This window comes from Triticum urartu, chromosome 1 (genome assembly GCF_003073215.2).
Source record: "Triticum urartu cultivar G1812 chromosome 1, Tu2.1, whole genome shotgun sequence".
Lineage (NCBI taxonomy): Eukaryota > Viridiplantae > Streptophyta > Magnoliopsida > Poales > Poaceae > Triticum > Triticum urartu.
Window position 1 is genome coordinate 561,482,033 of NC_053022.1, and position 8,708 is coordinate 561,490,740.

At 44.3% G+C, this 8,708-nt stretch overlaps 1 long non-coding RNA gene across 5 annotated transcripts; it reads right to left on the reverse strand.

The window, feature by feature from the left end:
- Positions 1-2,587: 2,587 nt before the first annotated feature.
- On the reverse strand, positions 2,588-8,151 carry LOC125530426. Of its 5 annotated transcripts, none has more exons than XR_007292927.1 (4): positions 6,624-8,151; positions 4,970-5,080; positions 3,992-4,219; positions 2,588-3,160 (listed from the first exon to the last, which is right to left on the reverse strand). It is a non-coding gene; the product is annotated as an uncharacterized LOC125530426 (long non-coding RNA). The 5 variants fall into 5 exon arrangements; XR_007292923.1 differs by having other exon boundaries at positions 2,597-3,160; positions 3,966-4,219; XR_007292930.1 differs by lacking the exon at positions 2,588-3,160 and having other exon boundaries at positions 3,170-4,219; positions 6,624-6,923; positions 7,333-8,151.
- Between the last annotated feature and the right edge of the window lie 557 nt (positions 8,152-8,708).

The window sequence follows — 8,708 nt, forward strand, 5'->3', positions numbered from 1 at the left end:
TTTTCTAGCCAGCCGAATCTCGAGGGCGAGATTCATCTTAAGAGGGGTAGGTTTGTAACATCCCAAATTTTCAATTTGGAATGTTATACATTAGATCATCATTGCATATCATATTTTATTTGCTTTTGGTTTCGATCCTAGAAAATTCTACGCAACTCAAGGACCCACGGAGAGAGTTGGGGATTTCGTTATTTTCATATTTGAGTTTTCTCAAATTTTGAGAATAGGATCTTTTGATTTTATTTATTTTATCATCAATTATTTATATTACAAAAATATGAGAGAGGGAATAAAATGACTTTCCCAAAATAAAGAAATATTGAGGATTTAATAAAAAATCAAATAAGATTTTATTTCGGAGTTTTTCGCTATTTTATTTGAATTTAGGAAAAATATGCGTTTTTCAAAATTGCATTTAGGCCCCAAATAAATCTTCACTTTGTCCGGATTGATTTTAGAAGTCGGGGAAAATTTATTTCGGGATTTTTGGAGTCCGTTTAATATTTTTTTTATTTTCCTTCTGCGCGTTATTATTTAAAAAAAACGCGCCACCGACCTACGGGCCGTGTCCGACCGGGACTCCGGCCCGACTAGCCTTTATAATCCGGCCCACCCCCGGGCCAAACCCTAGCCCCAGCCCCGCCCCGCACCCGCCGCCGCCAGCCGCGCCGCCCGCCGCCCGTCGCCCGAGGTTCGCCTCGAAATCCGCGCTGCCGTTTTTTTAGAAAAACCGTTCGGTTTTTCCGTCGGTTTTTCATCGTTTTTTTAGTTTCCATTTTTTTATTTAGATCGCTTTTTTTCGGTTTAGGTTAAATAGCGAGCGTTCGCTCGTTTGTTCGTTTTAACGAACGAATTCGTCATTTAGATCCGGTTAACGAACGTTCGTTCGTTAATCCGTTCGTCGTTTTTCTTTTTCTCGGATTTTTCCGCGATTATTTCTGATCGCGATTTCTGATCCGATTTTCGTTTTAGTATAACTTTTCGCTCGTTTATCGGAATCAGGCGATTCAAACGCCTGGAGTTTCGTCTCGAAACCCTCTATCCGTTTAATCAACTTAAACAAGTTTTTGCTTCTGTAAAATTTGACTTAGGTCAAGATTAGTAAAACGAAGTTGTTTTCTTTCGCCGTTTGACTTTTGTTGCTTCGTTCGATTTGATTTTTTTTTGCAAACCGGAGTTCTTAAGTTGAACTTTCTGGTTAGATCTCTTATTTGAGTTTTACCTGTGCATTAGATGAGTACTTATTGTATGCTTGTTTGTTTGTCTGCGATATAATACACGGAGTGCGCCGCCTGTTACTTCGAATCTCTAGGTTTCGCGGATCATCAGCAAGGCAAGTAACACTTTGATCATACCTCTTTTACTACCCAGTTTTACTGCATTAGATCAATCTTCAAACATTGCATGATTAGGATCTAATCAAATTATGGGATGGGATGTAGCTGAGGTAGTACCTATTACCTGCTTTTATTATCAAACCTTTGGGAGTTACTTCTATGTTTGCTTATTATGCCATGCTATGCTAGTAGACGTGGATTGGGTGAGTGATATCCATGACAGATGTGAGATTGTTAAATTAATGGTTTATCTAAGGTGGCAACTTAAACACACATCTAGCTGGATTGAGGTACCTGGGTATTCCAGTATTGCCTATTGTTTTTTTCTTCATGGACCACCACCCAGGCTCAAAGGGATCATGAGATTATTCATACTAGAAACTTCCGTGTGCAGCCACAAGCCATTATGGGCTCTGGCATAGTTGACTAAGTCGTGCGAACTCTTAAAGTGGTAGACTAGCAGATGTAGGGGATGTAGGTGGTACTGTCTATCACATCGTAAGGTGCTAGCGCTTCTGAAACACTATGTCTCGGTCATCCGTTTCTCAAACACCATGTAGTGCGAGAAATCCAACGGAGGCGATCGAGTCTTGTGGGGAAAAGTGTGCAAACCTCTGCAGAGTGTACAAACTAATCATGGTTAGCCGTGTCCCCGGTTATGGACGTTTTGAGTATCTAGTACTTAGATATCATGTGAATCTCATCATGTTACTCTAAATTAATGTCGTTGGGTTTAATGATGATTACTTGAATTGGGATTGAGGATGCTGTCAACCATTCTCAATGTTTAACAACCACCATGATAGTTAAATAAATTTATTCCTTTGCAGTAGGGAAAAATTGGCTTTACGCAAAACTGTAACCATAGAGCTTTCCACCAGCCATATATGCATGTAGTATAGGCTTTATCATTCATTACTCTCTATGTGTTACATTGCCAGCATATTCCATGTGTTGACCCGTTTTCGGGCTGCAACGTTTCATGTTGCAGACTTTTCAGACGACGAGTAAGGTGCCTATTAGGTCGTGGTTCTATACTCAGTGATGCCGTTGGAGTTGATGGACTCGCTTATCTTCCAAGCCTTCCGCTGTTATCGTTATTAGATGGCCTTAAGCCATATTTATTGTAATAAGTTCTCTTTTGAGACATTCGATGTAATAAGTGTGTGATTGCTACTCTGTTATAAATCCTTTAAAGTACTGTATGGTGTCAGCATTACTGATCCAGGGATGACACCTAAGCACAGAGATCAGACTGTTTAAGGTCTGGTCGCTACAAGCCCTCAGCTCAAACTATAACATAGCTAAAATTAATTAATTTAACAATTGTGCTTCAATAGTTGGAACACTACAGTTTTCTTTATATGGACTTATACTAAAGACAATTTAGGCATGGAAGAGAAAAACATCACCTCCAATCATTAACATCCCAATATTCTGACGTAGATTTGGCACTGACTTCTCTAGATGAACAATGATCCCAATGTCCCTCTTACTGGATAGCAAGTCCAGTGTCAACGGCAATACGCAACAGGGAGCGACATCTGAAATCTTGGTGTCGATAGCAATTAGAGTCCTTCTCAAGAACTTATCCTGCTTCGATAACCACATATGAACCAACCATAGAAGCGTGAAAAGTGAATGCGTTATTGGTGCATATAGAGGACTACATATCACATTCTCTTGCCATCTCTCAAACTTAACGGTCACATCTCGTTTCTTCTAATTCCACACTGTTCTCTCTCAAATTAATTAGTGATTGCATCACAACACATCGGATTATCTTGATCAACTCCTAACAGGATTCAAGTCAGCATTGAAATCTACAGGGAGACCATGGATCAGTAATATGAGAAAGCAAAGTCATGACAGAAATAATGAAGATATTATAATCACTTGATATATAAGCGTGCTGATTACATAGTAGTGTAAAAACAACTGATTGGAACAATACAAACAGAACTGAAAATTTCCTATTAAGTGAGGAAATCAAAAATATTGTCCAGCTTACTAAAAATCATGCTTCATTTAACAACATAAGAGCTCAAACTAAGTTCATGTGGCTTCTATTCAAGAAAGAGTTCAGTAGTATAGTGATCATGAATTGTTCAGCACAAGAAAAAGAAGTGCATGGCGGTTTTACCAGACAACGCGACAGCAACGGCACAACCGCACACACACGCTGAGCAGCAGCAGCAAGCACATAGCGTCACAGCGATACACAGCGGCAATGGCATACCACGCACACATGTGCAGCAGCAACAGCCACACGCGCACATCAGCAAGCAAGCGCGCATGCAAGCGGATATAAAAATCTTAATGGTGGCCTGTCTCCCTCAAACCTCCTCGGCAACCCCACTGAACTTGTCACCTCATGCCCCTCCTGTCTCTCTCACTCTCCCTTCCATCCAACAACGCCCTGCCTTCCAGCCATCGTTCTCGTCTTTCTCGGATTGATACAAAAAATAGGGTAAATAATTGGATGCTTACTTAGCATGTTGTAGCAACCTTGTAAGTGACTCAATGGGACAAGGGCTTATATATATTTGGACGTACATAGAAATTAGATATTTCCTAGTTGTTTGCATAACAAAAAACATACTGGCTGCAAGAGAATGAAAGACTAACCTATTGATGAGCACAACAGTACATACCATCCCATAATGATGTTGCCACCATCTCTCACACTTGATGATTACATCTTGTTATTTCTAACATGTACACCATCGGGCGATTGCTTTATTAGAAATATATTTACACAATATGATCAGAGCAACATCAAGGAGTCGGATGCTAGTGCACAGAGATTCTCCTCAAATTCCACATGCAACCCTTGTAGAGAAGAACGACATATTTTTCTTAGGTGATTTTTGATTGAGCTCCTACAGAAAAACTCAAAGGAATCATGAGGAGCATGGAGCCATGCAAACTAATTATAGTAAATCATGAGAGAAGAAGCCTCTCAACCTACTACAGGAATCGAGTCAACATTAATTCGTGTAAGAATTAAACCGTAATGTAGATCAACAACCCAGTAGTTGATAAAATAACCCTGACACAACCCATTAATACAATATATAGTCACGTGAAGTAGACTGAGATTGTGTAGATATCATGATCTACGAACCGTATCTATGAATATTGATTGCAAAGTCACAAACAGAACCTCCTGACATTACAAAACAAATGTTTCATCAACAGAAACTATAGCGAATGCCAATTGGATTATATAAGTAAGACAGAGACATCGAAAAAAAGAAAAGATAATCCAAAGAGCATATATTCTATTATCTTACTTGACATCACAGAGAATACAAGTCAAAGATATTGCGATACATCTTACCCTTCTATAAATTGACTGCAAGGCACAATCCCCAGCAAAATATACATAATGAATTGCTCCTATGGTCCAAGTATTGCATAAATAGTTATATATAGACTATTCAACAGTGAGCAAAAACTTGGCATGTACTACCAAAATCCCTTTGCTATGGAGCTTAGTCTGCATGTCTATTCATCTTTCTGTAAATCAGTTGTGGCCAAGGTGTGCTGACAGCTCACCAGCCTCTCCCCGTTTACCAATAAAATCAAAGCAGCTCAAAGCAATAAAAAAATAACATAGATATATCTACCTGATGTAATTGCTTGTAACTCCAGAGTGTTGGTAGAGTCGAGAAGAGAACACCCAGCCAGTGTTGGTAGAGCGAGAAGAGAACACCCAGCCAATGTTACAGCAGATCGATCTGCAATTGTAAATCATTAGAGGTCGTTGTAAATCAATCTGCAAGAGATGGAGATGCGACTGGAAGCTTACGTATTAGATGCATCAGAACAGCCATGGCGACGGTGGGCGGGCAGAAGCGATAATAAAACCAGTGGGAGGGGGATGAATAAAAACCCGACGAAAAAACCGACAAAACTTGGAGGTGGGATCGTTACCGGGGGAATTGGGAGGTGGGAGGGAGGACGAAAAAAACCCAGAGGAGGTGGGACGAAAATTAACCGTGGAATGGAGACTACCAACTGAGACATTAGGAATAGAGATCGGTAGGGGCTTCTTCCCCCTACTGGTCTAGACCTGATAAACACAAGCGGTGAAGGATGAGAAAATTGTGAATCAACCAGACATTTGAACAATCTGGCTAACCCATAAAACTAACAAATCTAAGCTGGAACTGCAAGCTAAGCTGAGACAATCAAAAGTGTGAAGATGGACTGATGAAGGTAAAGTAACCACTTGAGAAAGAAAATAATAAAGCAACAGGGACAACAACGATGCCGCTCTACAATCGTCTCTCTAATTCCATTCCCCTAGCTTGCCCTCTCATCTCCTTGCACATCAACCAGAACATCTGACCAAGATCAGAGAGAAGCAGCCGTGGGAGGGCGATGCAAGGTGATGAGTTGCGGCACGTTCGATCAGGCGTCGCTGTACTAACGGCGAGGGAGCTCCGCGGTGAAACCACCTATCAGCCGTACCTTGATAAGGACCTGAAGAAGCCTTCGGTTCAGGGTCCGAAGAAGAATACATGTACATGGAAGGTGGAGCATAGGGTGTTGTCCGCTCTTTTGTGATTTATTGCCTCATGGCAAGGGATCGAGAAGGATGCGACACCATTGACCACAACAAAGGCGAACAAAGAAATCAGCCATCAACCTTATCCTCTCCAACCACGTTGGGTGTCCCATGGTGCCGAGTGCAACTGTCGTCCCCCTTATCCTCTCCAACCACTGAACCCCGCGATGCCCAGCCGCTATCTCACTCCTGCTCTCAAATAGCCGTCGTCGCGCTCCTGCTCCCGAACGGCCGTCGTCGTTGGACTGTGCTCCAAGTCACCGCCGCCGCCTGACTGCTCTCTCCTCGTCAACCCCCTCTCACTCGATCTCAATCTAGAATCCCCCCTTAGCTCCATCGACCGATGAGAGAACATCTCTCACTGATTTTGCCACTGATCCTTGAGAAAAGGACAACATAATGATTTGGTGGAGATCCTCAATGTTTTGGCCGAAAAGGATAGTATAATGAATTTTTTAGACACCAAAAGGAGAGCCCACACATAATATGTTTTTCTTAGGGAATGATGCAGATAATATGTAAGGAAATACTAACAAAGAACATGTCATAGGGTTGAGCTGAAACTTCACAAAACCTAATGCATGAACGGTACAGGAGTATTACTATAGTAGGGCCAAGTAGCATAGCTACAAGTTTCACCAAAGACACCGCCTGAATGGTATCTGTACAACAAGAGCATCTACTAACAGAATGAGGGTATAAAACATAACTCCAGCAGACATGTGGGCTGTGACCCAAGAGCCTCCAGCATCCTGATCACAGGAACCGGCTCTTTCGCCACGCCAACAAGTTCTGGGTCACCACCCCTCATGGTACCTCATGTACAATACTGAGAAGCACACATAAACGAACCTGCAACGCTCAAATCGAACACACAAATTTACTAAACTACAGCTGCACACCTCGTCAAGCATCTCAACGGTACAAGGCTTACCGGAATGCCATGCGCTGCGTGCAGAAGAAAGGATGTGGCATCCACATATAGTGTGTCATCGGTGGCAAAGTCTCTACTGTGGAATTTAAGCAGACAATTAAGATGCAGTTGTGATATTTCCAATTCAATGCATACACAAATTTGGGTTTAATCTCTCTAACTGAAATAATGATTAATTGTATGAAACAACATTCAGCTAGAAACGTTATATCTCAAACAAAACCCATGTTTAATCATAGATGGCATGCTCCTTTGTCCTTTAGATGTACATGTAGTAAGAGAATATCTATTACTCCCTATTAGATAACAGAAAAGAACAAAAAGAGAAATAATCAACAATAATGGTAACCAGCAAGATATAAGGAGCATAGGGATATCCATATGAGTGCAGTCATCGCCAACCAAAAACAATTTGCTCTACCCAGATTATAAACCTGCAGCCACTTAAAATAAAATTAAGATTTGCATCAATCAAGGGTTTTTACCAACTCAAAATCAGCACCCAAGAAATTGGCAGTATCGAACCAGCCAAGTCCCTTTGAAATCCGAGTTGGGCACTCCATGGGTTTGTGTTGAGAAGGACACCAATGTACAGTGGGCATCCCCAACGTCTCCCATCGCAGCCTCGCAGCTGCAGCCTCCCCCTCCTCCTTCCTTCCCCCCCTCCACCGTCTCCTCATTCAATCACCGCATCCCCGGCGACCCCGAGAATCCGAGGCATGATCCCCCCAAATCGCACCCCATCTCCCTCGACAAAATCCCAACAAATCTCGCGTCACATCATGGGTGCAAGAATCATGAATCCCCAAGTATATTCATCAACAATCCGGGAAGAAACCCCCTGCCCGCTCTGGTCCGGCCACAGACCTACTGCTCCCCATCACCGCGCCATAGCCCCTCCACCCGCTGCCGGACCCCACCACCCGTCGTTGCTGCTCCCACCGCCGCCACCGCCTCCCTCCCAACCGCCGCCGAACCACTACCACCGCGACCTCGATCCAAATAAGAGGCACGGGAGCAGGAAGAATGGCCACCGACGACGGATGGCCGGAGAAGAAGACCGCCGGTGGCGCCCTACCCGGACGGACCGAGCGAACCCGTGCTCGTGTGTAGGCCTCCAAGCCGATGCTCGACCCGGCACGGGGGAGGGGCTGGCCCCAAGGAGCGGGGAGCCGGCGAATCTGTAGGTCAGGTGCTGGCGAATCTGTAGGTCAGGTGCTGGGCGGCGCCCTCCATCATCGTCGTCGTTTGGGGAGGGGCGCGGTCTCGGTCGAGGCGGTGTGGGGCGGGCGGCACGGGGCAGGAGGTGGCGGCGGGATGGAGGTGGAGATAGGATCGAGGGGGACGAATAAAAACCCGACGAAAAAAACCGACGAAACTGGGAGGTGGGATCGTTACTGCGGGGGAATTGGGAGATGGGAGGGAGGACGAAAAACCCAGGGAAGGTGGGATGAAAATTAACCGCGGAGACTATCAACTGAGACATTAGGAGTAGAGATAGCAGCAAAGTCTCGGAAAAGATGTGGCATTTACTCAAATTGCCCTCATTTGATCAAAAAAATAAATAATCAAATTGCTCTCTTTCCTGCTGGAGTATGTGCTATCCGCCCACAGCCCATGCGTTCGTCTCTTCCTTCCTTTCCGTCCTACCCCTATATTGCCCGAAGCCGCCGAATCTCGCCGCCGGCGCTCCCCAGTCGCCACTGCGCCACTCCCTCCCTCCCTACGTTCCTCCAGACTGCTCCGTGCTGTCTCACGCGCCTCCCTGTATTCTCATCTCCAGGCGCCACCGTCTCGATCGACCGTCGGCGCCGCCGTCTCGATCCACCGCCGGCGCCACCTCTCGATCGACAGCCGGCGC